The 26,215-nt window shown below is 44.5% G+C and overlaps 2 long non-coding RNA genes across 2 annotated transcripts; one reads left to right on the top strand and one right to left on the bottom strand.

Moving 5' to 3' along the window:
* Positions 1-7,950: 7,950 nt before the first annotated feature.
* LOC148222186 (uncharacterized) lies at positions 7,951-9,684 on the bottom strand. Its single transcript, XR_015806914.1, has 2 exons — positions 8,971-9,684; positions 7,951-8,685 (listed from the first exon to the last, which is right to left on the bottom strand). It is a non-coding gene; the product is annotated as an uncharacterized LOC148222186 (long non-coding RNA).
* A 1,747-nt stretch (positions 9,685-11,431) lies between these two features.
* Positions 11,432-12,986, top strand: LOC148222185 (uncharacterized). Its single transcript, XR_015806913.1, has 2 exons — positions 11,432-11,961; positions 12,247-12,986. It is a non-coding gene; the product is annotated as an uncharacterized LOC148222185 (long non-coding RNA).
* Positions 12,987-26,215: the final 13,229 nt, after the last annotated feature.

Genomic DNA, 26,215 nt, shown 5'->3' with positions numbered 1-26,215 from the left:
TCGGAGATCGGCAGGGGTTTCCATGACGACTTGGGGAGAAGACAGGCCCTCTGGAGGCTGGACTGGGCTCAGGACCCTGCCTCCTGGAGGCCGGACCGAGGCTGGAGGTACCGCCCAGCCAGGTGTGGTTGGCGGAGGAGGCTCCCCCACCAGGGCTGGTTTTGGGGCGGAATCACGGCCCATGGGGGAAGTTGTGTTTCCTTTCTCCCGCCCGTGACCATGTGGTCACCGCTATCTTTCGGGCTTTTTTCATTCTCTTTGCTCCCCCCTGATTTTCCCTGCGATGGTGCAGAGCGCTCTGCCAGCCTCTTATTTCTGGCTGCAGTGGGTTTACTGGTCTGTGGAGTCGCTTCACACTGAGAAGGTAATTCATTCTCTGTGCTGCTGCCCGTAGAGGATCGGCTGCATTTCTCCATGTTTCCCCTTATCCCCGTTTGGTTTCCACCCTCCTTGACGGTCTGCACTGCGGATTTTATCTGTTTTATTAAGTTTTGAATGATCCTCCAAGGTTTTACCACCTTAACTGCTTGTGGATCGTTTTTCAACGCTCTATTTATGATTTCTTCTCCAATTTTATTGCAGTAGTCCATATCTAGTGCAGTTTCCCCAGTTCTAACCCCTTTTCTTTTGTCCATAGTATTAAATCAAAAAGTGATTTCTCTTAATATTCAATTTCCCATTCCTCCAAAAACTGTGTCCATACCTGTATAGCCGGGTGTGTGCAGAGAAGATTCGTCCCATGTTTTTTCAGCTCATGGCTAAACTTTTTTCCCGTCTCTCGGACCAACCTGACTCTTGGACAGAATTTCCCATCTCTCTTTTCAGGCGTCTTCCTGTCTTTCGGACTACCTGGCTCTGGGCCAGAATTTACCGTCTCTCAGATGGCCTCGCTTGCTGGCACTGTGGCTTTTCCAGACTATGTCGGGATTCACCAGCTGTAATGCCGACTGGCGCTGTGCTTGAGACAGAAAACACAGCACTCTATGGTCCTTGTGACAAAAAGCCTCTTTATTATTCTGATTTCACCTTAAATACCTTTCTTAATATTCCCGGGTAAGCATCTGTGATTGGTTCAAAGTTCAGGCTGCTCAGCTCTCTGACCAATAGCCTCTGCAGCTTAGGCTGGGACTCACTGGATCACATCCTTGTCTATCTCCAATTCTGTCCTATCTCTGTTCTCTGGGGGCCTGCCTATTAGGCCAGGCCACTTCTCCTATCAGTGGCTAAATTCGCTGTCCAGTACAAGCCAGCTTATACTGTGACACTCTCCCTCCACTTGCATATCTGAGCTCACTTTCCCATGTAAGAGTGTTGCTTTGATCCTATGAAATCTGTGAGCCAGTACAGACAATTACGCAGGTGTTTGCACACATCAGCTCCCTCCACATCATTTTTGCTATGCAACCAATGGAGGGAGGATGTTTTGAACTATTTAGTGAATTACCTCATGTAGGGAACAAAGCCAAACAACAGCTTTTTCCCATTCTCCTATCCCTGGTGGTGTTAGCTGTAATGTGTGAGCTGTCTACAGTTTGGTGGTACTTACTTTGGTTTTCTTAATCAATTTGCTTACCCTTTGGCTGCTTAACCATGTCTGTCTTGGCGCTTTTCTGAAGAGGTTATGTCGAGACTGCTCTTTGTTTGCTGTTGTTCTTTGGTCTCTGGGCTCCCCTGACTGTCAAGAATGTGATGGTTGCGCCCAGCCTTCGGGTGTGTGCCCTCAGCCCTTCCCCATACCAAGTCCATCTGCTGGCAGTGTGCCTGGAGGGCGGCTCTGCTGATAACATTGTGGTATTCATCAAACTAGCATGAATTAGAAGGCTCCTTTTGTAAGATTTTATCAATGCTCTTCAGCAAAGTTGCTGGCCAAGACTAGCACATTTTTTTCTCTGAGACCTCAGATAAGACCCATTTGATGCTGAAAGATCCTGAGCTGTGAGCTCTGGTAAGGACAACACTTGCTTTGCTTTCATTGACCCCTTCCCTGAGATGTGGCTTGTTTCAGACCCAAGATCTGAGCCTACTCCCTTGCAGAACAAATGAAACCAAGGATGCATTAATGTGTTTATTTTCAGATGAAGCAAAGCAGCTAAATGGGAGAACCTAGCAAGCTGTGAACACGGAGTGCTGAAGGATGCTCCACCCCAATAGTGTATTGTGCTCACTCAGGTTTGGTGCCAGAAGACAAACTTGGTGTTGGACCTGTGTCCTATGGGGCTTTGAGCCTCCAGACTTGCACTTGAAATGAAGTGTTTGAATTTTGAGCCTAGTGCTGTGTTTTAGTTACCACTTTAGTTGAGGGTAACACTTGTGACTTGGTTGACAAAAGGTAAAGGAATGAAAATCATTTTATTCCTAAGTTTGTTTTTCAGGCAGTCTGGTGTTGGCATGAACACAATGATGGAAGCATAGGCGGGGATATGAGGGGTAAGTCACTGGGGTTCCTGTTCCAGCAGTTAGGGCAGTCAAGGTCAGCTGAAACCAATGTCAAAGCTCAAAGTGGGAAGCCTGCCAAGTCTGTTCTTCATTGCCCATGCTGCTCATTCCTGCCCTGTGACCGTCAGGCTCCCCTGGTACTGGCAGAGATGCTGGGAGGCTGTGCTAAGAGTCTTATGAAAACCAGCCTGCAGTAAAAAACAGTTTTGATCTAAAGCAACACTTCAGCACTGCTTTTCTCAGAGTGCAGGAGGGAAGGGCAGGAGTAGAGAGGAGCCAACTTTTTCCTTTAAGTGCTGCTTTATGTCAGCTTAGGCCACTCAAGAAACTACAGTGTAGGCAAATGCTCATGGCTGTGATGGGAGCTGCCCTTCAGGCTGCCAGCAGAGGACAGGGACCAAGGAAATGTGCAAGAAATGTCATCTTTGAGAGGATTAGGGAGGCCTGTGGCAGTCTTTGTAGGTGTGCTGCTAGTGCTCCAGTGTGGGCATGGGCTGGAAATGTAACCTTTGGTCCAGCATTAATAGATTCACTTGCTGCGTGTGAAGTCTCCAAGTGCCCCACTTGTGACATGGGCATACCGCAGCACGTTAAGTCCTCAAGCTGCAGGGCTTGAGGGCTGGCCTGTAACTGCAGAGTAGGACCAGGGAGAGCTGTCGTCAAATGATGTTTATGGCTGAAAACAGAAAAAAAAGAAGAGGAAATGCATCTCTCTAGTTATATCAAAAATGAACATAGCTTTTCATGACACCCTTACATGTTAAAATGGGTACACACATTTCTAGGAGTCATGGTTTTATTTTATGAACAATTTAGAGCAAGTGAAAGAAAAGGTTAAATCCCTTGAATTTGATAAAACTTCCAGGGAACCTGCTTTGCTTTTAGCACATCCCGGCTTCTGTTTACTTGGGTTATCCATGCATGGTTTGGGGAGTATGCTCAGAGTATAGATCATAAAAGCAAAGGTCATGGTTATCATCCTTCCATGAGAGGACTCTTCCCACCCTCTGCAGGCTTTGCTGTGTTGCACAAATACTGCATTAGGCTGTGTTTGCTCTTAGTGTGGAACAACATGTTACTTTCTGGGAAATCAAAGAGCTGTTCTGCTTCCATAAAAGCATAGGACCTGACTGTGCACAGGCGTCAGTGTTCGGAAGCATGGCAGGTCCACGCAAGTCCTTAAAAAGATTCTTTCCTTTTGTCATCCTGGTCTTGTGCTGTAGCTCCAGAAGGCCCATGCAACCTCCTGGCAGCAGCATTCAGCATGGACTGCAGGGCAGAAGCAGCTTTACACTCCACTTTTCCTTTAAAACACTTTATTATTTAATTGCCTTTTAATTCTTATCCCTCAGATTCAGGCTGGCAGAAGTTTTGTCCCTGGCTTGGAAGAGGCTTGCTGTGTACCTGTGGCTTTCACCCTCTTCCTCCCTTCTCCTCTCCCTGGCCATCCTTAGCAGAGATCTGGCTCTCCCTGTCAAACCAGAACCAAGTGTCAGCTCTTGGGAAAGGGCATCCTGAGAGTTGTGCAAGCCATGAACAAAGCTTGACTGATGGCACAGGCTGCATTTGACTTCCAGATGAACTCTGATTTGCCTTCTTAACCCTGCCCTCAGCAGCTCATTTCCTTGAGCTAAGCAGGGCCAGAGGAGCTGATGCCATTCTGACATGCTATTGATTCCCCTGCCCTCCTGGGAGAGGAGGGAAAATAGGGACAAGGAGGGTCCATTGAATTTGCCCAAATGCTCAGTGATAGTCCTGTTACTTCTCCTACTTTATTTTCCTCTTATTTTCGTTTTATATCAACCTCCTGATATGTTTCTCTTGTAGGGACCAGTGTGGACACCTGGATGCTCTCAGAAGGATGTTGCAAATCAGTGTGGGGGACAGGTGCATCCCCATTAGGTTGTGCTAACCAATCCTCAGCATGTAACTTCTGAAAACTTAAAAAGTAATTGCAAATACTGCAATTCAAAACTTACTTTTCCTTCCAAGTTTTCCACCCAATTTTGCATCCAAGTCCTGAATTAAGTCCACTTTACTGAATTATATCAAGATAGTGCTGTTATGATGTTGTCATTTTTTCTCTTTAAATCAAATTACTTAAAAATGGTGGCCTGTTGCCTGAACACGAATATTTTGAAGTTACTTTGGAAGATTTTTTTTGCAACAACACTTCCCAGAGATAATATTTTCTTTTCTCCCAAGTATAGTTATGGCCCACACGGAATAACTGTAGCAAGTCAGAAAATAAATATTGTCTGTAGACCAAAGTATAATTAGCAAAAAACAACCAAGTGATGGCTGGAATATTTTTTTGCTGATGACTGGGATTTTTTTGTTGCTGTTGTAGTTATTGCTCCCGTTGTGTTTAGAAAGCTGCAACAGTGAGTTATACTGGAAATATTGAAGGTCAGGATCAGGCTCTGAGGTGTTCTAGTTGAAGATGTCCCTGCTCATTGCAGGGGTGTTGGACTGGGAGCTTCAAAGTGCCATTCCAGCAAAAATCTTTCTGATTCTGTGATCCACACTGAACTGGGTAAAACACAGGTGGTGCAAGTGGCAGTATTTACTTCAGAAATGGAACCAGACTGTTTTCCCAACACTGAAATTTACTTAGGAACAGGTAATTTTAATTTTTTTCCCCTCCAGTTCTTTGGTAAATATATAATCATGTTTATTATTGGCTTTATACTCTGCTCTTTGGAGGGAGACAAAGCATTTAGCAGCAGATCTCAATTTTTATGTATGAGAGTCAATTCAGTTTAGAAGAATTTCCCTTTTTGAGTCTGTAATGTTTATTGTCTCCTGAGAAATTTGCTCAAGTAATTTCATTAGTAAAAAATTTCAGGGAGAGCCAAGCTCAGGAAAATTAAAAAAAAAAAGTTAAAATGCTGCTGTCTTAGTTTAACACAGTTTGTGTGCCTGTATGTTTAAATGACATTTTCAGTGTCTGAGGCCAGTTTTCACATGTGAGGACTGTTTCACAGGAGTGCCAAGCTAGTACATCCATCTGCCAAGAACATGTTGGCATTAGGCAGGTCAGGTCTGGGACCCCAAATTGACTTGGATGCCAGCCAAGCACAAACCTGCTTTTGAGTATCAGCAATACTTCACTAATCAGAAAGGTCTTTAAATTGGATGGGCTGGTTGAGCAGTAGGTCCCTAGCTCCTGGAAGCCTCTCGAAGAAGAAGAAAAAGCTTGAACTCCTGGCTTGGCTCTCTGTGGGGTCTCTGAAGTAGCTGGAACCATTTTGGTGGTGGCCCTTTGTTACACGTGCAGTGTGTCACAGACTGGGACCTAGCTCCCCTCAGCAGTAAAACAGCTGTGCCCAAGTGGTCTGTCAGTAGAGGCAGCAGCATCTCTGGGGTTTGGGGGGCAGGGGGCTGAGGAGGATAGACCCCCCCCCCCCCCCCCCCCGGGCTGAGGGACTTACACAGTGCCACCTATGGCTGCTTGCATCAGCAAGACAGGAACTGTCTAAGAGCATGAAATAGAAGTGATAAACTATCTATTGTCATCATTCTTAATTCAAATTGTGAAGGGGCTGCCCCTTCATCTTCCCTGCTATGAGAAAGGTTTCACAACGTCTCTTCAATTCACTGTATTTAGTTGTGAATTACAAATGGAAATGGAAAGAATTTGCTGAGGCTCTCAAGAAGATGAATGACTGTATCATGTGTTAGGTCTCCTCTTTCAGCCATGTTCTTCCTTTTATTGCTACTTACTGCTGGAATGAGGTAGGTTAGGAAATCCCAGAGCTGGAGGGGAGGCCTCAGGAGTGGTCACAGGTGTGGTGTCACAGCATGTGGACCCTGGGCAGCTGGCACAATTTTAGGTTTTCATGTATGCAATTACAGAGCTGTTTCCTTCCCTCTTTTATCTGGGTAATTTTCTCAGCTCTCTGTTCTCTGTATACAAGGATATTTTTGGAATTAAATTCATGAAATGTTTTTTCCTTGGTGATTGATAGATAGATATCACAAGCTTCCAAGCAAATAAATTCCCCCGTCCTGCTTTCCCTGCTCAGCAGTCACCCAGAGGACTCATGTTGCTGCAGTAATCCGTATGCAAGCAATCAGGTTGGTAATCTGTGCCAATAAAGGGATTTATGGTCTCTCAGAGCACAGAGGCTACATTCAGTCTTGCTGACAGCATTATGGTATGCCCTATTTAGTTGTTGGAAGACAGCAGGATGTTTTTTCCGTGCTGACTTTAAAGTGATTTCTGTGACCTAAAGGACATAAATGTGAGGAGGACTAAGGACTTTTAAGGCCCTTGGTACAGAATCTGTTTTGGAGTGCAGAAGGTGTCTCTGACACCTGCATGAAACTAATAACAATAGTCCTTTACATCCCCGAAACCCGAAACTGAGCTTGAATTATGATCTGATTCCTGTACTTGCTGTGCTTGTCTATTCTCTTTTGATCTCTGCCTGTTATACCTTGCTCTCATGGTTGTGTCTGCCATTCCCAAACCAAACTCTACATTAGGTACGCTCCCCAGCCTGGTTTCAGTCATGTCCTTCAGCCTTTCAGCCTTCCAGCTACTATTTTTAAATTTTTAATTACAGTTATTATTTATTTATTTAATTACCTGGTCACAAATCTACCAAGAGCCACAGACTGTTTCTGCATGGATGAACAGAAGGTAATTGAGCAAAGCAAGGCTCACATCAGCTGTCTTATTGTTGGTGTGTGGAGGACTCTGCACTGCTACAGCAAAACCGCTAGGCTGGAAGTATCCAAAGCAGAGCAGGATTTGAGACAGAACCTTCTCAGCCTCTGCTTCAGCCACCACCTATGGTGGCTCCTTGTCCAGCTTTGGGCTTAAATAATTCCCCATGTTTCACAGAGGGAGATCAGCTACTCAGCCTGGATGTGAAGGCGTTTCTTTAGGCCCTGCAGTGCTTGCTGCTGAGTTGGTTCTCCAAGGAGCCCAGACCCCATTTATATTTGGGATATGGGCAAAGAACCTCTCCTCTTAATGCCATGTCCAAAGACGTGGTTTCTGGCTTTTTGGCTGCCCTAGACATATAATTTTACCTGAAGTACAAGTTTGCAAAGGAAGTATTTTATATCTCCACACTTTTTAAACTGGCATTTAAGCTGTTAAGCTTTGCCTATAGCTATTTCGGGTTCATTAGATCTGGGACGTGACTTTCAGCCACCTTAAAATGTTGTATTAAGTATTGACCTGCTGTGATTGTTGCACTAAGGCCGGGTTACACTAGTTTATTATTTGAAAGAAACTGGGAAAGTCTCTCTATGCCCTCTGGCAGATCCCACGAGGAGATGGTAGGATGGTCAAGACTGAAGAGATGTCCTAGCTTAGTGGGGTCAGGAGGACCATCTACATAAGATATGTGTCACTGGGGGCAGTTTCCATCAACAGTGGACATAGTACACTGTGGTAAAACATAAATCTAAATTTAATTCAGACGACATTGTAGCCGTGAAATGGGGTTTTAACCCTTTAAGTGCGGCAGAAATAAGATGCACAGCTACATGGTCGTCTTTCATGACAGGAAGAAAGAGACAAGTTTATTCAGAAATGCACTTGGTTTTATAGCATGACTCGCAATTCCAAGAGTAGAGAAAAGGTGATTGGTTCAGAGAGAAGACACCCCATTCCCAGGACCTGGGCACACACCACAACAGGTATTCTATCTTTGTTATTAATTCCTTTTTATTTTAACCAAATTATCACCCTGGGAGAAGTTCTCCCTAGCCTTGAGCTGGACCAGCTTATCAGCTGGGAACAGAGCTGAAAAGCTCCAGCCTGGAATATTTTTCAGGCTGTAATTTTCTTACTTTCTCAATATGTGTCCCACAGGTCCCCCTTCCGAAATATATTAAAAAAGGAAGAGAGAAGTGTTTGTGCTCCCCAGCGGAGCCAGGAAAAACAAACACAACCCAAAGACCTCAGGATATTTGAGTGCCAAGGGTTTGGTGTCTTTTCTCTGCCCAAATCCCATCACTAAGTGAAATACAACAATGGACAATTCACCACTAAGTGATTATACTAATACAATTGTGAAAACTGCGACTATTTCACCCAAACACATATCAACAGCTCAATGAACAGATGAATGTCCATTCCCCACATGTAGAGGGATCATCCCGTTGGTGTTTGGTTTGTTGTGCAGCATGGAAACTGAATAGCGACCACATTCTGCTTTTGCTGGCACAGGACAGAGTGAGCATTTCTTGCAGGTCACAGTAGAAACCCAGATGTGTCTCATCCAAAGCCTGTAAGGAGGCAAAGGTGATTCAGAAGAACAGGATTATTTTGATTTCTTTTTTCTTTTTTTCCCAATTTCTCTGTCCTGCCTTGGAGACAGCAACAGAATTTTGCTGTTCTGCATTTGAGACAGCAACAGCTATAGGAAAAACCTGTGCTTTTCCCATTTGACTGTCATCCATGCAAATTGTCAGGAATTCTCCTGCAGAAATTGACTCAAGCACAGAAACGTCTGCCTGAGAATTCCCTTTCCCCATGCCCACCCCAAGAATGGACCGAGACCCAGCCCCTACTCCTTTCGAAACGAGAACAGGGTTGTTGCTGCAGTCAGCACAGGGCTGGAGCGATGCGGCACGGTGGATCGGTGGGAGGAGTCCTTCTGAGACCGGACAGATACACAGGTCTCTTCTGGTCGATGAGATCGGCGCTGGGGTCAGCAAATCCGAGGAAAAGGTCATCTCTTCTTGGCGAATGAATGATGAGGCTGAGGGGGAAAGAGAAAACAGCCCCTTCTCTGCCGGGGCAGAGAAAGAAGGCAGAGACCCAGGCCCCACGAAGGAGCCAGGCTCTGACACCAGGGAGAAGGGAGGAGCCGGCACCATCCCCGGGCCGGGAAGGGTGCCCGCCTCCCCCTCTCAGCAGCAAGCGGGTCGCGTTCTGACGGAATTCGTCGGCAGTGCCTCCATCACAGAGGTAACGGGAGCACTTTTGCCCCAGAACTATTGTTTAGCTCGCTTTAGGCGGCGGAAACCCCAGGATTACTCCTGGGAGGACCGGGCCGCAGGGCATTGCGACCGGCTCCGGGAGTGGAGCGTCGGAAGCCGCGGGCCGGATTGGGGCAGCCCGGCACGAACCGCGGAGCAGTGCGGGGCTCCGCGGAGCTGAGCTGCCAGGCATGGGACAGCGAAGGCATCGCGGAGTGTTGCGGAGCGCTGCGGAGCCATGCGGCACACAGCGCCCGGCACCCAGCACTGAGGGGTCAGCGGAGCGCCCCCTGAGAGACCGCGCGGACCCATCGGCGAACCGGAAATCCGGACGGCTGAGGTACTCTCTGGTTCCCCGTCCCCGGCTAAGCGATTAGTTGGGAAAGCAGTTAGATAATGGGGAACCGCTTAACTAAGCAAGAGGAATCTGTCCTCTCCATTTGGAAAGGGGTCCTAGAGAATTTGGAAGCCCCGATTCCACACAGAAATTTGATCGGCGTACTGGCATGGGCAAAACGACATGGGTTTTCTGATGATCCCAAAGAAGCCTTTTCCTCAAAATCATGGAGGCAGCTAGGGGAGCGTTTATGGGATGCCCTTCTAGCCACAGATACTTCAGTATCCCCTTTGCTAACCACCTGGGGACTCATTAATCGAGTCATGATGGGGAATGTGCGGGAAATGGGAAACGAAATGTCCGAGGACCAGGAGATGGAAAATCCCCTCCCCACGCTCCCTGCCTGGATGTTCCGCGGGCAGGTATTCCCCACGAAAATTTTGCCCCCCTGCCAAACTACCCATCGACAAGAAGTTTCCCTCTGCCGGTGTATCCCTCCCCAAATGACTATATCCAGCCGAAATACTCCTCCCTCGCATTTTTGGGGAGATTGGGATCTGAAATAGGGAGCGGGGCTGATCGTTCGTTTCCGTCGGGTTCACAGCCCTCAACCCCCCCCTTTTCGCAACACATGGGGTCCGGACAGTCGGCACTCAGCCAGCTGTCTGACCGTCCCACGGCCCCCTTGCCGGCTGGACCAGCATGTTTGTCGACCATTTTGTGACAATTGATAAAAGATTCGTGTTAATCACAAAAGCATTGGGGTTTGCATAAACCAGAATACTAAGCTCTGAAGTGAAGCATGGACACTAGATAAAGGAAATTATATGATTAAATAATTCTGTTTAAAATCACCTTGTTATGTTATATTATGTTGTATTATGTTACATTACATTATGTTATGTTTTTCAAATAAGTTGTTTCGGCTACCAGCTTGCGAAATCAAACTTCCCAAAAAGCCCTTCCTGCCTTTGTCTGATCAATACTGCTTATCTCAAGGACCAGACTTCCAGAACTTCTCTGGTGGTTATGTACAAGGACCAGATGGCTATCTGTGACTGATTATCGCCCGGAGGCTTTGTAAATTTGTGTAAGAATGTTTATTCGACCACCACTGCTTACCTGGCAAAATTATAACAGCAAAAAACCCCCAAAATTATTGATTACAACGAGAAACCACAGTATAAGAAGAGGCTGCAAACCAGGGTTCGGTGGAGTGTGGAGTGGGCGGTGACCCCTCGCGTTCCCCAGCGCGCTGCTTGTTCTTTCTATATCAAATAAAGCAATCCAAAATTCTGCTGAGTATCGAGACTTTTGTGTCTCATTTATAAAAATTTCGACAGATCTGCTGAGCCAGATCACAGCCCGGATCACAGAACAAGTGATGCAGACAGTGCATGTAACACTAGAAAGGTTTATGGCCACTCAGGCGGGCGCGGCGGTGGCAGCGCCCGAAATACCGCAGGGTAGTGCGGGCGCGGGGCCGGGGGCGTCCGGAGATGGCTGCGCCTGTGGGTGGTGCGGCTGCAAGCCCCCCCCGGCGCGGCGGCGACCCCCGGCACGGCCCCCCCTCCCCCCTGGGCTGCTCAGAGGCGGCTCCCCTGTCGCCTACGGGCCCGCCCGCGGGGGCGGTGCAGGTGGCGCCGGCTGCAGAGGTGGAGGCGGTGCTGCCCGCCGCCTCCTCGGTGATGCCGCAGCCTGGTCCGCCTCTGGAGGTGCAGCCACAGCAGCCCGCCCTGGCTATCGGCGGGGCTGTGACGTCTGACATGCCGCCCCCCCCAGCCCAAGGGGCGGTGGCAACTCCCCCCTCCCCTGCCGGGCTGACACCCTCGCTCTCAGAGAGAGCCGTGGTGCTGGCCCGCCCTTTCACGATGACGTCGGAACGCGACCCGCTTGCTGCTGAGAGGGGGAGGCGGGCACCCTTCCCGGACCGGGGATGGTGCCGGCTCCTCCCTTCTCCCTGGTGTCAGAGCCTGGCTCCTTCGTGGGGCCTGGGTCTCTGCCTTCTTTCTCTGCCCCGGCAGAGAAGGGGCTGTTTTCTCTTTCCCCCTCAGCCTCATCATTCATTCGCCAAGAAGAGATGACCTTTTCCTCGGATTTGCTGACCCCAGCGCCGATCTCATCGACCAGAAGAGACCTGTGTCTGTCCGGTCTCAGAAGGACTCCTCCCACCGATCCACCGTGCCGCATCGCTCCAGCCCTGTGCTGACTGCAGCAACAACCCTGTTCTCGTTTCGAAAGGAGTAGGGGCTGGGTCTCGGTCCATTCTTGGGGTGGGCATGGGGAAAGGGAATTCTCAGGCAGACGTTTCTGTGCTTGAGTCAATTTCTGCAGGAGAATTCCTGACAATTTGCATGGATGACAGTCAAATGGGAAAAGCACAGGTTTTTCCTATAGCTGTTGCTGTCTCAAATGCAGAACAGCAAAATTCCGTTGCTGTCTCCAAGGCAGGACAGAGAAATTGGGAAAAAAAGAAAAAAGAAATCAAAATAATCCTGTTCTTCTGAATCACCTTTGCCTCCTTACAGGCTTTGGATGAGACACATCTGGGTTTCTACTGTGACCTGCAAGAAATGCTCACTCTGTCCTGTGCCAGCAAAAGCAGAATGTGGTCGCTATTCAGTTTCCATGCTGCACAACAAACCAAACACCAACGGGATGATCCCTCTACATGTGGGGAATGGACATTCATCTGTTCATTGAGCTGTTGATATGTGTTTGGGTGAAATAGTCGCAGTTTTCACAATTGTATTAGTATAATCACTTAGTGGTGAATTGTCCATTGTTGTATTTCACTTAGTGATGGGATTTGGGCAGAGAAAAGACACCAAACCCTTGGCACTCAAATATCCTGAGGTCTTTGGGTTGTGTTTGTTTTTCCTGGCTCCGCTGGGGAGCACAAACACTTCTCTCTTCCTTTTTTAATATATTTCGGAAGGGGGACCTGTGGGACACATATTGAGAAAGTAAGAAAATTACAGCCTGAAAAATATTCCAGGCTGGAGCTTTTCAGCTCTGTTCCCAGCCGATAAGCTGGTCCAGCTCAAGGCTAGGGAGAACTTCTCCCAGGGTGATAATTTGGTCAAAATAAAAAGGAATTAATAACAAAGATAGAACACCTGTTGTGGTGTGTGCCCAGGTCCTGGGAATGGGGTGTCTTCTCTCTGAACCAATCACCTTTTCTCTACTCTTGGAATTGCGAGTCATGCTATAAAACCAAGTGTATTTCTGAATAAACTTGTCTCTTTCTTCCTGTCATGAAAGACGACCATGTAGCTGTGCATCTTATTTCCACTGCACTTAAAGGGTTAAAACCCCATTTCACGGCTACACGACATTTATGTAACTTTTAAATTAAGACAGTCTACTGCTTTTAAGAAATTGAAGGTATCAGAATGCTCTTGGAGTGACCAAACTATCTAGAGAGGGGAGAAAGGCTGCGTCTGAGAAGGACATGTCAAAGTATTAAGGGAGAGCGATGTTTTTTCCTGTCAGCAGCAGAGATGTGAGAGGCCAGCCCCATAGGAGATTCTTGTAGAGATCTTTTATTCCATGCAATTTCACTTGTAACCATTTTGTCCAACACATAAGTCCTAACATCCCCTTTTACTCTGTTACTGGAGTACCTGCTTCACAGACTCCTTGGTATGGAAACACAACCAAACTGAGCAACAAGAATAAAATCTCTAGAATTTCCTTGACATCATCCCTCCATGCTTCATCCTGTGCAGGATGTAGCTCTTGCAAGCTTTATCTCCTTCTTCAGCACACAATCACTCCATTCTCACTTTGACCTTTTTATTAAAACTACCTGGAATCCCCTAGACTCTGGGTGGGACGGAGCCCTCCCATGTCTATAAACATTTAATAAAAATTAAATGCAAAGGTTAGCAAGAGGCGTGCAGAGACTTTGTTAAACAGGTGGCCATGTCATGGTTTCTTATTAAATAAACAGAGCTAGTCTGGAAATCCTCCAAGAGACAAAGAGGTGTTGATTTTCATTGCTGCGATTCAAGTTTTAACTGTTTCTTATCACTGAAAAAATATGATTGTGTGCTTTTTGAGCATTAGTCAAAGCGCAGTGTTATAAAGCAGACTTTCCATCTGAGCACTTCTGGGGGTGAGTGCTCCTCCAGACCTGTGCCTTCCATGTAGGAAACACATGAAGGAAAAGATTCCCCATGCAGTGTTAATTCAACAGGAGTGAAAGATGAAGTTCTAGAAGACATCTGAGAAAGCCAAGGATCTTAAAGCAGTTGAGCTTTCATACCTCTAGGAAGAGGAATGAAAACGGAACTTGCCAGTACAGGCAGCATATAAACCCAGGGCAGACAGACTACCTGGGACAATGGCTTCATCACTGGAGTGGGGAGAGATGACTATTGAAAATAAAATAAAAGCCACTCCAGAGAGGCAGAGGTGTTGCTAATGGCCCAAATCTAAGGCAGTGATTAACACAGCATTAATTTTATTTGCATTTTATTCTATTCTTTTAAAGCTTTATGGGAAAGAAAAACTTCTGGGATCAGAATGAGGAGCAGATTTTCAGTACCATGCTCAGTTGAATGGATGCATAAATCCCATTAGCAATAATGGAAATCAGTTGTCTAACCCAAGTAATTGAAATTGTGTGCTGAATTTGCTTTCTTTCACGGTAGTAAGTCTGAATCCCGCCTCATGGGTTCCTGTTGGTAAATAAAATGTGTTTTTATTCCTAAAATAGGAATATGCATACAGAAAATGTCATCTTCCAGATTTGAAGGTGTAGTGCAGGTCTGCAGCTGCAAAGTCATCAGGACTTTTTGGAAAAGGTTGTTTGGGGAAGGTGGGGACAAGGGGATGCTGCCATAAGCAAGGTGCCAGGTCATGTATGGACAGGTATGTGTGGAACATCATTTGGTGTCCAAGAGATTGTATTTACATGGCTCATCTTTGTTTCTTGGTGAGGCAGGATTACATGTTTCCCTGTGTTTTATAAAAAAACTACCATTGTGCTGTCCTTCTGTGATTAAGGACATGAGTCTCCAGGCTAGGCATGAAATTGCTTCAGGCCAAGAATGGCTACTTTTTAAAAACTTTAACTAGATTTAACCGGCCACCTTCTTCTTTTGGTAAAACTGGTTCTTCCTTGAGGGCTACTTTGAATTTGCTCTCAGTGGGATTTTAATGTAGGCCAGGCTTATGTGAGTAAACGAGGATCAGCAAAGCCTTTACTGACCCCAAATATCTTCCTTCAGTCAAACTGAGAAGCTGAGGAGTCTTCCAGTAAATTACCAACTTTGAGAACCATTGAGTCATGCATTTTTGCACAAGAATTTGAACCTGCACCTAATCCCTGGAGTACCAGGGGTAAGAATGCCCATGACTTCAGGAGAGATGCACTTAGCTGGAACATGAGAGCCAATAAAATACATGGTGTTGATGTCCCAGGATTGGAGAATGCTGATTTGTCACAACTTCTGCTGAATGAATAAATCATTAATGTGGTTTTTTTTTTCCTGAAAGCTGAAAGGATGGTGTGTCATGCAGCTCTGGCAATCTGGAGGCATGTTCAGTTCTGTCCATCAGCCCTTCTGCAAATGAGAAGGAGCAGTGTTGATTAGGACAGGCTTATTATTCCTGCTGTATTAACACTCACATGGATAGCAAATACAATCCTAGTGGATCAAGAAATTACTGTGAAAGTTGCAGTTCAGACATTTGGATATGGCTGGGAAATTTTTTACCTCTTTTTTTTTTCCTAGTTTATAAACCTGGAAATGAGACTGTAGTAGGAATATGTGTAGAAATTAAAAATGTCAGACCATATTCTGCAGAAGCATACAGGGCAAGATCATGTTTTGCAAGCTGGAAGGAAGTCAGTGTTAGTGATACAGACATGAAACAACCACCCAGATGACAATGTTGGTTAGGTGAAGGTAGAGAAAAGTCTATGCATTAAGTTTATCCTGAGTTTGCAGGATTCAGGCACAGTTTGACTATGAGAAAGTGAATAAAGTGCCATGTTATGACCAATTAGAAGGGTGACTGATCCCAGTGGGCCCTTGTATTTTCAGGTAAAAGAAAAGGAGCTATTCAAGCAGGCTTGGTAAGGAGAGAATCCACACAGCTCTTTGTCCAACATGCCTCTAGGAAGAGAAACCAGTCAGGTAACACTCTACAGAGGTTCCTGCACTGGTAACACAGCTTGTAGACACAGATGAATATCCTTTTTCTGCAGAAGGATTGGATCAAGTATCAGGCTTTGTAAACATGTTGTCTTAATTTCAGATCTAATGTAGTTCTTTGGCCTGGAGTACACAGACCTAATGAGGCTACAGCTACCTGCCAGCTGTTGGTGTCTCTCTGTGTATCTCCTTATTGCTGGGAAATCAAGAGTGACTTGCCTGAACTCACAGTGTGAGTGGGTTTATAATGTTACAACTGCTTCTTGTGGTTTATCTGTTAATGGTCTTTCAATTAACTTTGATCTACATTGATGTATCCATAGTGCTGACTTTAGACCATAAGTCTAACACCAGCAGGCATAAAGTCACTCACTTGAGTAAAAAACCATACAGAAGAATGTTGAACCAACAGAGTCATCTCTATCAGCCAGAGCTGAGAATTTCAGAGTTATCTTGATGGGACATTCAGTTATGTTATAATCTTAATTCTTTCATGTTTGCATGGCATATTAGCCTATCTGTGATTTTGCTTGCGTTCATGCAAGATTATGGTTTCATGTCCATCTGCTTATTTTGGCCATCTATTTTCTTCTAGTCCTCTGGAACACTGATAGCATCCCATTTGTCAGAAGTCAACAGTGAATGATGCAGGGAAAATGGAATAAAACCTGTTGCCTGGTGATTTCTCTCTCCAGCCACATTATTCTGCTGTGTGATCCAGAAATGACCAGGTGCAGTAAAAAGTGCTGTTTGCAAAGTCTTATTTTACAGACCCTTGTGCAAAGAGAGATCTTCAGAGGCTCATGGACTTCACAGCTCTCTCATGATTTGGGGCATTAGTGATCAATGCCAATGTCAACTTTCTCAAGGAAGTTTTTTTAAGCTTTTATTTTTCTGGCAACTTTAGCATATCAATTTCATAAGGGTGCTTGTGTTCCAAGTTTGACACTTAATTTTCCATGGATGAATGTTATTTGTTCACAGCAGCCTGTAGCTGAGTGTAGGAGACCTTTTAGATCATTACTTTTAGGAAAGACTTTGACTCGGGTGTGGTAGTTGAGGAGACATTCACTGTCATTTGGTTGCCCACAGATTTATTTAGGCTGAGATACTGGCATACGTTTGACTATAACTAGGTGTTAATAGGTCAAGAATGAACTGCTTCCCTTGTGCAGGCCCCTGGTAAAAGATACAGCTGCCTTGGCCATACTAGGCAAGCTCTTCAGGAATCCCAGGCTGGCCCTGTGTATATAGCTGTAAACAACAAAATAACTGAGTGTGCCTAAGAGGCAAATAAGTTATTGCTTGGCTCACCCCAAGTACTCTAGACCTTCTGTGCCGTTAGCACAACAACTTGTGTTGTTTTGATATAACTGCATTGAGGGTAGAGAATGTGCAGCAATGGGGAATGGCTGAACCCAAAGGACTCCCTGTACATTACTAGAAATAGCTAATGAGCTATTCAAAATCTCTGTATTTTTGCAGTTTTGTTAGGAGAATCATAGGACAACCTGACCAAATATATTTAAAAATGTGGGCTTTGGGATGGTGCTGGAGGATAGAAGGCATATTGTTTCTGGTTGCAGTGAATCCAAATGAACACTTGGCATAAATAATCATAGAATCACAGAATGGCTTGTGTTTGAAGGGACCTTAAAAATCATATAGTTCCACACTCCTTGCCATGGGCAGGGACACCTTCCACCAGACCAATCACACCCATCAAATCTGTATTTCTCCAATTTAGAAACAAGGATGTTGCGCAGGACAGTGTCAAACACTTTTCACAAGTCCAGGTAGATGTCAGCTGCTCTTCCTTTGTCCACTAGTGCTGTTACCCCATCCTAGAAGGCCACCAAATTTGTCAGGCATGATTTGCCATTAGTGATGCTGTATTGGCTGTCACCAACCACCTCCTTAATTTTCCATGTGCCTAAGCATAGAAAGGAGCATCTGCTCCATGATCTTGAGGCACACCAAGATGACACTGACTGTTCCAGTAGCTCCCTGTGCCTTTTTTTAACCTTTTTAAAAATGGGGGTTTTGTTTCCCCTTTTATAATGAGTGGCAGCTTCAGTGGAGTGCCACAACTTCTCAAATATGACGGATAGTAGCTTAGTCGCTCCCTCTGGAAGTTCCCTCAGAATGAGGGAATGAATATGGTCTCAGCTAAATGAATGCAGAGGACAGACTGTGCAATTACTTATCTCCAGGAGGGACAGAACTGGAGAATGAGTGTGATTTATAAATATGGAGGGGAGGATTACTTTGATATTAAAAGTTAAGAAATCAAACACCAAAATACAGAGCTAAGATGAAATGTAATTATTTTTTCAGCACTTAGAACATCTTCTAGAGGTTTGTCTTAATTTCTATATTCATTTAATAATTTGCATAGCACAACACAAACTAGAGCTGTTTATGGAACCCTCAGATATAGTAAATTACAAGGCAATGCCAATTTATTTTGATTAAATTGATATGAAGTCTAGGTACAAAAGATGAAACTTTGCTTCTGGCACTGTCCTTTAGTGTTCTGATTTGAATTGAAACACGCTGGCTGAAAAAACAGCCCTGAATATTTCACAGGCCTGTTACAGAGTTTTGTGCTCCAGTCCCATTTCTCCATGTGGCTTTCTATTTTAAACAAGATTAAATTTCAGTGCAGAGTGCTAAATATGTGTGGTATCACTGCACACTCAGGGAAATTGACTATATTTTCTTATGCATTAAAAAGAAAGTTATTGCATTGCCAGTTGCTTTATTTGATCTTTTTAAAGAATAAACAGAGTCCATTGTGGTTCATGCTACAGAGTGAATCAGGATTCTTATGAAAGTGAACAAGATATCTTAGTCACTTTAGAATGAAGGTTAGCATTTCTCAAACCCATTGAAGATTATGGGCATGTTTTCAAAGCTCAAAATTTAAAAGCTGCAATTAAAATATTGTCCTCTATGTAATTCTTTTTAATCTATCATTCTACCCCTTCCTCAACTCTAAAAATAATGAGAAAATAAAATAACAGAGCAGTAGTTCTTTCAGAGTGAATCCTTGTCCCTCACACAGACATGATTTTATGTTTATTGTTTCTTATGCCAACTTAATTCTTCTAACTTTTGGCATGTCCAGAGTGTGAAGTCAGTCCAGATTTCAAATGCTTTTTCATTTCCAAAAGGGTGTGTGATTTATATGTTCTGCAATGACTAGCAGAGCTAGGCTCAGGTATGGGGAGAGGTAAAATAAGATTACACTCTCAGCAGACAGCTGTTGCTCTAAGGCGAGTTTAGTTGCCCAAGTCAGGAGCTAAGGGGACCTGAAACTGCTTGGTGCTCTTAGTACAGGAGAAAATTTTGGAGTCATAATGAAATGACTGTGAGAACTACTAAGTTATGTGCATGATTTCTGTTGTGTCTTTTAAGCAGTGTCCTAGGTAGCTGCATATACAAATTAATTTGGCTTCACTTCTCCACACTTAAAAGTGGTGCATTTCAAGTAGGTGCTAATGGCCCCATGTCAGAAGCCTTCACAGGAATGGCTTCTGAACACTGCAGCTAAACAAAATGCCCCAAATTAATATCATTATTATTTTTCTGTAGAGGAGAGGCATTGCAGCAAGCAGGTTTTTGCAGATAACCTCCAGCTCTTTGCAGACACAGAATCACTTTTGTGGGCGTTCTCATCTGAAGGTATTAAGTTCTGTTTGAGATTTGCTTTCTGCATGGAGTATATCCCTTGTTTTAATCAAATGCCAAAAATGTTTAAAAGTTTTGGGGAAAAAACTGAGGTTTTTTGAGTTAAGAATAAACTTTTCAGGAGTGCCTAAAGGAAGATGCTGTGGGTTTGATTTACAAAGGTGCTTAACTGGTTAAATTAGGGAGAGAGGGAAGGTGAGAGTTCAGAAATGCAAGGGTACCTCGTTTTCCTGGCAGTCACACTTGCTAGGATTTTTTACTTTTTCCTATCATTCTTACTAAGCACTGCTGTGACCCTTGGGGGACTGAAATACTTTTTGCATAAACAGCCCAAAGCTACACAGCAAGAAATTTAGTCAGATACATGGCTTCTTCTGAGAACAGCCTCCTACAGCTTGTCTCAGCAGTAGTATTTGCTGAGGGATGTCTCGGTGGATGAAGTTCACTGTCGCATAGTCCTACATTTTGTGTAGCTTGGATTCTGCTCAGATGGCTTTCTCCTGGTTTTTTGTTTCTTTGAAAGTGTGTCAGGTTTTCTTTTTCACTCTGCAGACAGCACCATGCGCCGTGGGAAATCACTGCATAAAGATGTTACTGCAAAGCTAAGTGCAGTAGTTCCTACAGTTGTTTCTCACTTGAGTAATACTTTCAATGCCCTTAAAAGCATTGATGTTCCATGCAGACACTTTATATGGGTGTCCTGAATAGTCTGGTCGGAGGTAATTTCGTCCACTATATAGTACTTCATGTTTAAAAGTGCTGATCTCTAGAATGCTGCCTACTAAGCAAGCGAGCAGGAGTGGAGAGCTGCACGAGATAGCAAGGTATATCCATGCCATCTATAGGTAGAAGAATGAAACTGGGAATATGCAGCTTTGGCATCTCCTGTGCTGTCCAGGTTTGCGTTCTTGGATCCTGCTACGGTGGCAATCAGCTCTGCCATGCAGGGAAAGGCAAAGGCAGTGCTCTGGGGACAGACTCTCCACCCATCCTTCTCTGACAGGGTTGGTAGTGGCAGCAAGGAACCAGCAATTCTGTGGTATGTGGCTGAGACTCTTGTGTAAGTGAGAGTAGCTGTGATGTTTGTGTCCCTCTGTCACCTTAGCAAGAAACGTGAGTGGGGTCCAGTTGTGGGTGCTGTAGTGCTCCTCCATGGTACAGAAGAGCTTGAAGAAAATCATCCCAAAACAGGCTGCTGAAAGAGGGTGCTCATAAAATCCTTGTGGTCAAGGGGACAATGTGAAGGTGTTTTATCAGTAGGGAAGGGGCAGGAGGAAGTCAGTGGAGCCCAACAGTTTGTCAGGGAAGAGAGAACTTTTTAATTGACTGTCAAACCATAATCTTGGAAACCTAAGAAGAGGCATCAGCATGTATGTCAGCACAGATAGGCATCAATCTTCCCTGGCTAGACAGCAACATGATTACTTCCGGAATAATGTTAACAACTTGGAAGTGCAGTAAGCTGATTTGGCCTGTTTTATTCAAGCTGTTCCATTTAAATAGATTGTTTACAGCTATTTTTTAACTAGGAGCAATTTAAACCTGTACCTCTATTTTGAAAGATTTACTTTCATTTTGTTATGGCCTATTCCTAAATAAAGTCAAACTGAGGACAAATACCATCTTAGCCATTTTCTTTCCATGTTTCTTAATGTTTTTGTGATTTCCTTCATCTTAGCCTAGGAGGTCCTAGCAAAAGGTATGGGTGGTTGATAGGAAATACTACTAAATAGCTTAAATTTTATCAGAAAAAAAATTCTTACATTATCAGGAAAATTTTACTTAGGAACAGTTTAGTATCTGCAAAACATCTGGAACCAGTCAGCAATCCTGCACATCCCACAGTGGGACCTCGTCTCTTGGCCAGCATTCAGTGCTACTGATGGAGCACCTGAGCCAGTCATCTGTCCCCCTTTGCATGGAGTTGATGTGTCAGCCAGTGCCAGTAGTTTTGGTTGATCCACAGCTGTTGGGTTTAGCTTTGTTGGTTGTTTTTTTGGGTTTTTTTTGTCACGGTCCTTGTTATAGTCCAGATAAACTACAGCAGTTCTTTTGAAAGGCAAAATGTGCTGAGCTGTTGAAAAACTTTGGACAGACAAGATTAGAGATGTGACTGTGTGTGACTGTGTGACGTGAGATTTCTGCTGTGGTCATTCTGCCTGAGGACTGTTTTTTGCTACTGGAATACAACTATTGATGAGCATGGTCTGCTCTCTTCACTTTAGTTGTGCAATCTCTTCTTGGTTTTGGAGCACCTCTGTTTTCCTGTGTAATGGCAAGGGCCATGAGAACGAGGTGCATTTTGTAAATGAGGTTATGTCAAGACACTGTGATTTATGACCATAATATCACAGTCTTGTCTCAACTTCTTTGCAAAACTTAAGTTGTGTAGGCATCTACTGCTATCTGGGAAGAGAAACAGAACCTTAGCTTACAGCTCAATTTATATTAATTGCATTTCCTTCTTACGTGCCTGGACCAAACTTTTGATGTTTTGCAGGAGTTTAGGGATCAGCCATACCTGTTGTACAGCACATTTCAAACAATTAATATGACATTTTCTGAACTAAAAGTAACTAGTAGCAAAACTGATCAAAGTAGTTTGTTAAAGAAAAAGCATCTGCACTGACTGAAAACCTTTGAAGGCACCAGCCAATCAAAACCCATTAAATTGAAGATTTATGGGGTTGTGCTGGAGAGTAGGCTTTGTGGGTGTTCTCCAAACACCTTGGGGGAGGTAAATTTTATCCCTGAGGTCCTGACAATCAGTTAGAAAGCCCTTTGGTGTATCCTACCTTCTTTATTCCCATCTGTTCTGCTTTTGGAAGAGCAGCACTTTGGCTGGGGGCTCTAGTGTGAGCATGGGCTGACTCTGACACTCTGAACTACAGGCTCTAATAGGCAACTTCTGGTTATTCAAGCACATCTTCAGTTGTCTTCCCAGTTGCTGATGGAAAGAGGAGGTGAATGGCTGGAGACAGCAACTGTCAGTGACAGAAGGATTTAGCAGAAGACCTCAGGCAGTCAGACCTCAGCAAACATCTGGTGTAGAAAGCAACAGAAAAGCAGAGCTTTAGCCCCAAAGCTCTAGGTATGTTGTGCTATTAAGACATTTTTATTCTATCTACTCAGCTCTATCTCCGCTGCATAAAAATTCCTACCAGCCCTATCGTGGGCACAGGGTGAGCTGGTGCCGCGACCTTCCAGAGAAACATCTTTAGAAAGACGTCCTGGTGGTAACAGGCACGTTCTTGCTCCCAGGCGGAGAGCGATTAGCTCTTTTGCGAGAGCCCTGCTTCGGCCGACACTGGAGGAATGGACAGGAGTCACGCGTGGTGATCCCAAGCCGAAGCTTACAGCCGCTCGAAGAGGTCCAGGAGCGAAATGGCTCCCCGGGACTGAGGGAGCAGGGTCGATATAGGATAGCTAGGGGATGGGGTAGAGTAGCTAACAAATCATCTGAGGGCGAAAGGGCGGTACAAAGGGAGAAGGACCAATAGGATACAGTTTACGTGAAACAGGGAGGCATGCCAGGGGAAACCTTATCATAACCATTAAGAGGAGGGAGTGCGTAAGGGCATTTCCTGCATGGCGGAGAGGCGGGCTCTGACTGTGCTGGGCTTTTGGCCTCCGCACAGCTCTTTTAAATTTAGGCAAATTAAGGGCACACAGTGAACTACCTGTTATTAATATCTCAGTACTATTTTCTAGTTCCCAAGTCAAACTTGAAATGGATTAAAACTACTAATCCTTGACAAGGCAGCAAAATGTGATGCGAATTTATTGATGAGCTCTTTTAAGAAATTTTGGGTTAAATTAAATTTAAACAGAGTATTCAAGGCTCTTTCCAAGTTGGAGAGTGTGCTGACACACCAGGTTGAGCTTAGTCTGCATGGAATCTGAGGAGGGGTTGTCTTTGTTCCTAAAAGGATGTGTTTGTGCCCTGTTAGCTGTCTTTTAAGGCTGACTGTGCCCATGGCTTCTCTAGCTCATGCCACATAAGTTGCCTTGGCTCACCTTGGAGAGGGCTTTGACCTCTTCTCTTCCACTGAGCTTTTGCTCCTGTCCCTAGCTCAGGCTCTGCTGTCTACCATGGATGTTTTTAATGAGCTGTCCCAGATGTGGGATGTCACTGCTGAGCCTGGAAGAGGCTCTGTTGTTCTGCTGGGAATTGTTTTGAGTCCTTGCACATTTTTCATTACCTAGCAGCTTAATTTCAATCTTATCCCTGTACATTTGTTCGTAACATGCTCCTTTATCAAAGGATTATTTTCAGAATATTGCAATTGTGATAAATGTGATTAGTGCTAATTAAATTGTAACTATATTAGCAAAATTGTATTTAGATCAATAGAAGACCATTGTTACCGAGTGAAAGGGGGGGAGATGGGTGAGACAGGACAAAGGACATCTTCCAGATGTTGGGAGTTGAAGAAGAAGGTTGGAAGAAAGTCAAATAAGAATAGTAGAAGGACGTAGGTCTGATAAGCAGCATCTAGAAATAGAGCTTCAACCTTGCAATGGGCAAAAATGGTATGATTCCAAGCATGGGACTTAATTAGAGTCATGTTATGGAAAACATCTGCTCAGTCACACAGGGCGCCTGCGCTACCTGCAGGTCACACCTCGGTCATTGAGGAAGACGACGAGCCTTCATCAGAAATAAGACCCTCAAAAGGATGAGAGACCCCCTAACCCATTACTAGAGCATGCACCGTGCAGTATAGTTACATAGATTTTAGAAATAGAAACTAGGAGGAGTTTTCTAGAAACTTCTGTAGCCTACAGTATATAAGTGGGATTGTTAGCCTGGATGCTTTGGTACGAGAGGAAGGGCAGGCCCCTCCCCGTACCCCCGGTCGGTTTTGCTTATGCTTTATATGAACCTCGTTTATACTAAAACACTTACTCTCAAATTTTATCCATCCCAAATTATACAACTGTAATACTTTACTTGGATTGTATTCAGTTTCAATAATTTTTGTAATCTCTTTAATACTTTTGATTGTATTCATTTATAATTGTTACTATTAAAAATTTGTTGTTACTTTTAATCTTTGTTGTTTGTTTAATTGGAAAAATAGAAAACCATTCATAACACAATTATGTGGCAATTGTTGCTTTCCTTGGTTGTCGTTCTCTTGTCTGGGAAGGAGTAAACACTGGAAGCTTAGAAAAAGCCTGCCATAGGATTCTGTGTTCTGTGCCATTCTTAAACTGAGCAGAGCTGCCCTTTTCCAACCACATGGCACTTTTACAGCTCTTGTGCATCCATGCTGGCTGCTGGGGTGGGCTATCACGGGAGAAGGCATCTTGTTTGTGCTGGAGTGGCAGTCATTGGAACTTTAGGTAAAGCAGGCTTCCAACAAGAACATCTTGACCATGGTTGATGTTACAGTGAACCCTGCATAGCATTAAGGCATCAGTATAGGTTCCTTTGGGTGTTTGATTTCTTGTCAAACCCAGGTTTGAGAGTTTGACATTTCTGCCTTGTGTAAGGTCAACAATATGAAATTTTTGACGCCATTTCATACCACCACTGCCTCCTTCATCCTGTCGTTTTTTTGTTTGGAAATGTAAAAAACTGCTGTTGGTTTTAAAAACGTCTTATAATTTGACAAATAAGTTTAAATGAAAGTTTTTCTGAAGAATATTTTTTAAATGGCAATTATCACCTCAGGCATTTCTGGGAAACAGACAAGTTTTATCAAATCTAAATGACTTTGCAATTAAAAAAAGCAAATTGCAAATTGCTAATGAACCCAAACAAAAGTTTGTCAGACCACAGTAATATTCTTGCTAGCTCTGCAAAAATCCTTTATTTAAGACAACCTGTGATTCTAGGCATCATAATAGGAAGGAGCATCTGGATGCAGATGTATTTTTAAAACCAAGAAAGGGATGCAGGTGGAAAGGGACAAGCACTGTGCATCAGAAGAAGATGCAGCCAATGCTGCCTCTCTCCAGCCAGTGCAGGGGGGACCAAAGCAATTAATATAGCAAACAGACAGGGAGTTCTTGTCTTTAAAGGTCTCAAGTGCCAATTTTTTCCTTAGGTATTTGCAAGAAAGCATTGATTTTCACAAATGCTGGGTCAGAGGTGTCCCCTGCAGCCACTGCAGCTGCCTCCCCTTTACCTTGCAGTACTCCTTCCCAGTCAGTGTGGAGGGAGCCACTGACTCTCATTCTCCAGCATTGCTTGGCTGTGCTCTGGATTCTGCTGCCTGGACACATCCCTGAGCTTGTTGCAACAGGCATTTCCTGTATGTTTTTGCACAAAAAGCAGTGTTCGTCCAGCTGGTTCCTCTGTTCTGGTTCAGGATCATCAGCGTGCTTTAGGAAAAAGTGCACTCACGCTTCTGTTTCCTTCTGTCTGTCCGAAGATACCTATGGAGGAAGGAGAATGCACATATGTGCTTATGAACAAAAAGCAGCCCATGTTTCTGTCCCTTTATCACACTTTCTGCACCGCTGCTGTGAAGGACTTCTGTCTGATTGTCCTTCAAGGGTTCTCAATTAGTCCAATAAAGTTTTGGAAATTCGGGGGGAGTGAAACTTGTAATTCCCAGATACTGAGGCTGGGTTGATAGGGTTGGTAACTAGTGAAAGTAATGCTTGCACAAGGCTCTTTTGGTGG

The sequence above is a fragment of the Sturnus vulgaris genome, chromosome 14 (assembly GCF_052056855.1).
Source record: "Sturnus vulgaris isolate bStuVul1 chromosome 14, bStuVul1.hap1, whole genome shotgun sequence".
Classification (NCBI taxonomy): domain Eukaryota; kingdom Metazoa; phylum Chordata; class Aves; order Passeriformes; family Sturnidae; genus Sturnus; species Sturnus vulgaris.
This window is presented reverse-complemented; position numbering and strand designations above follow the sequence as displayed.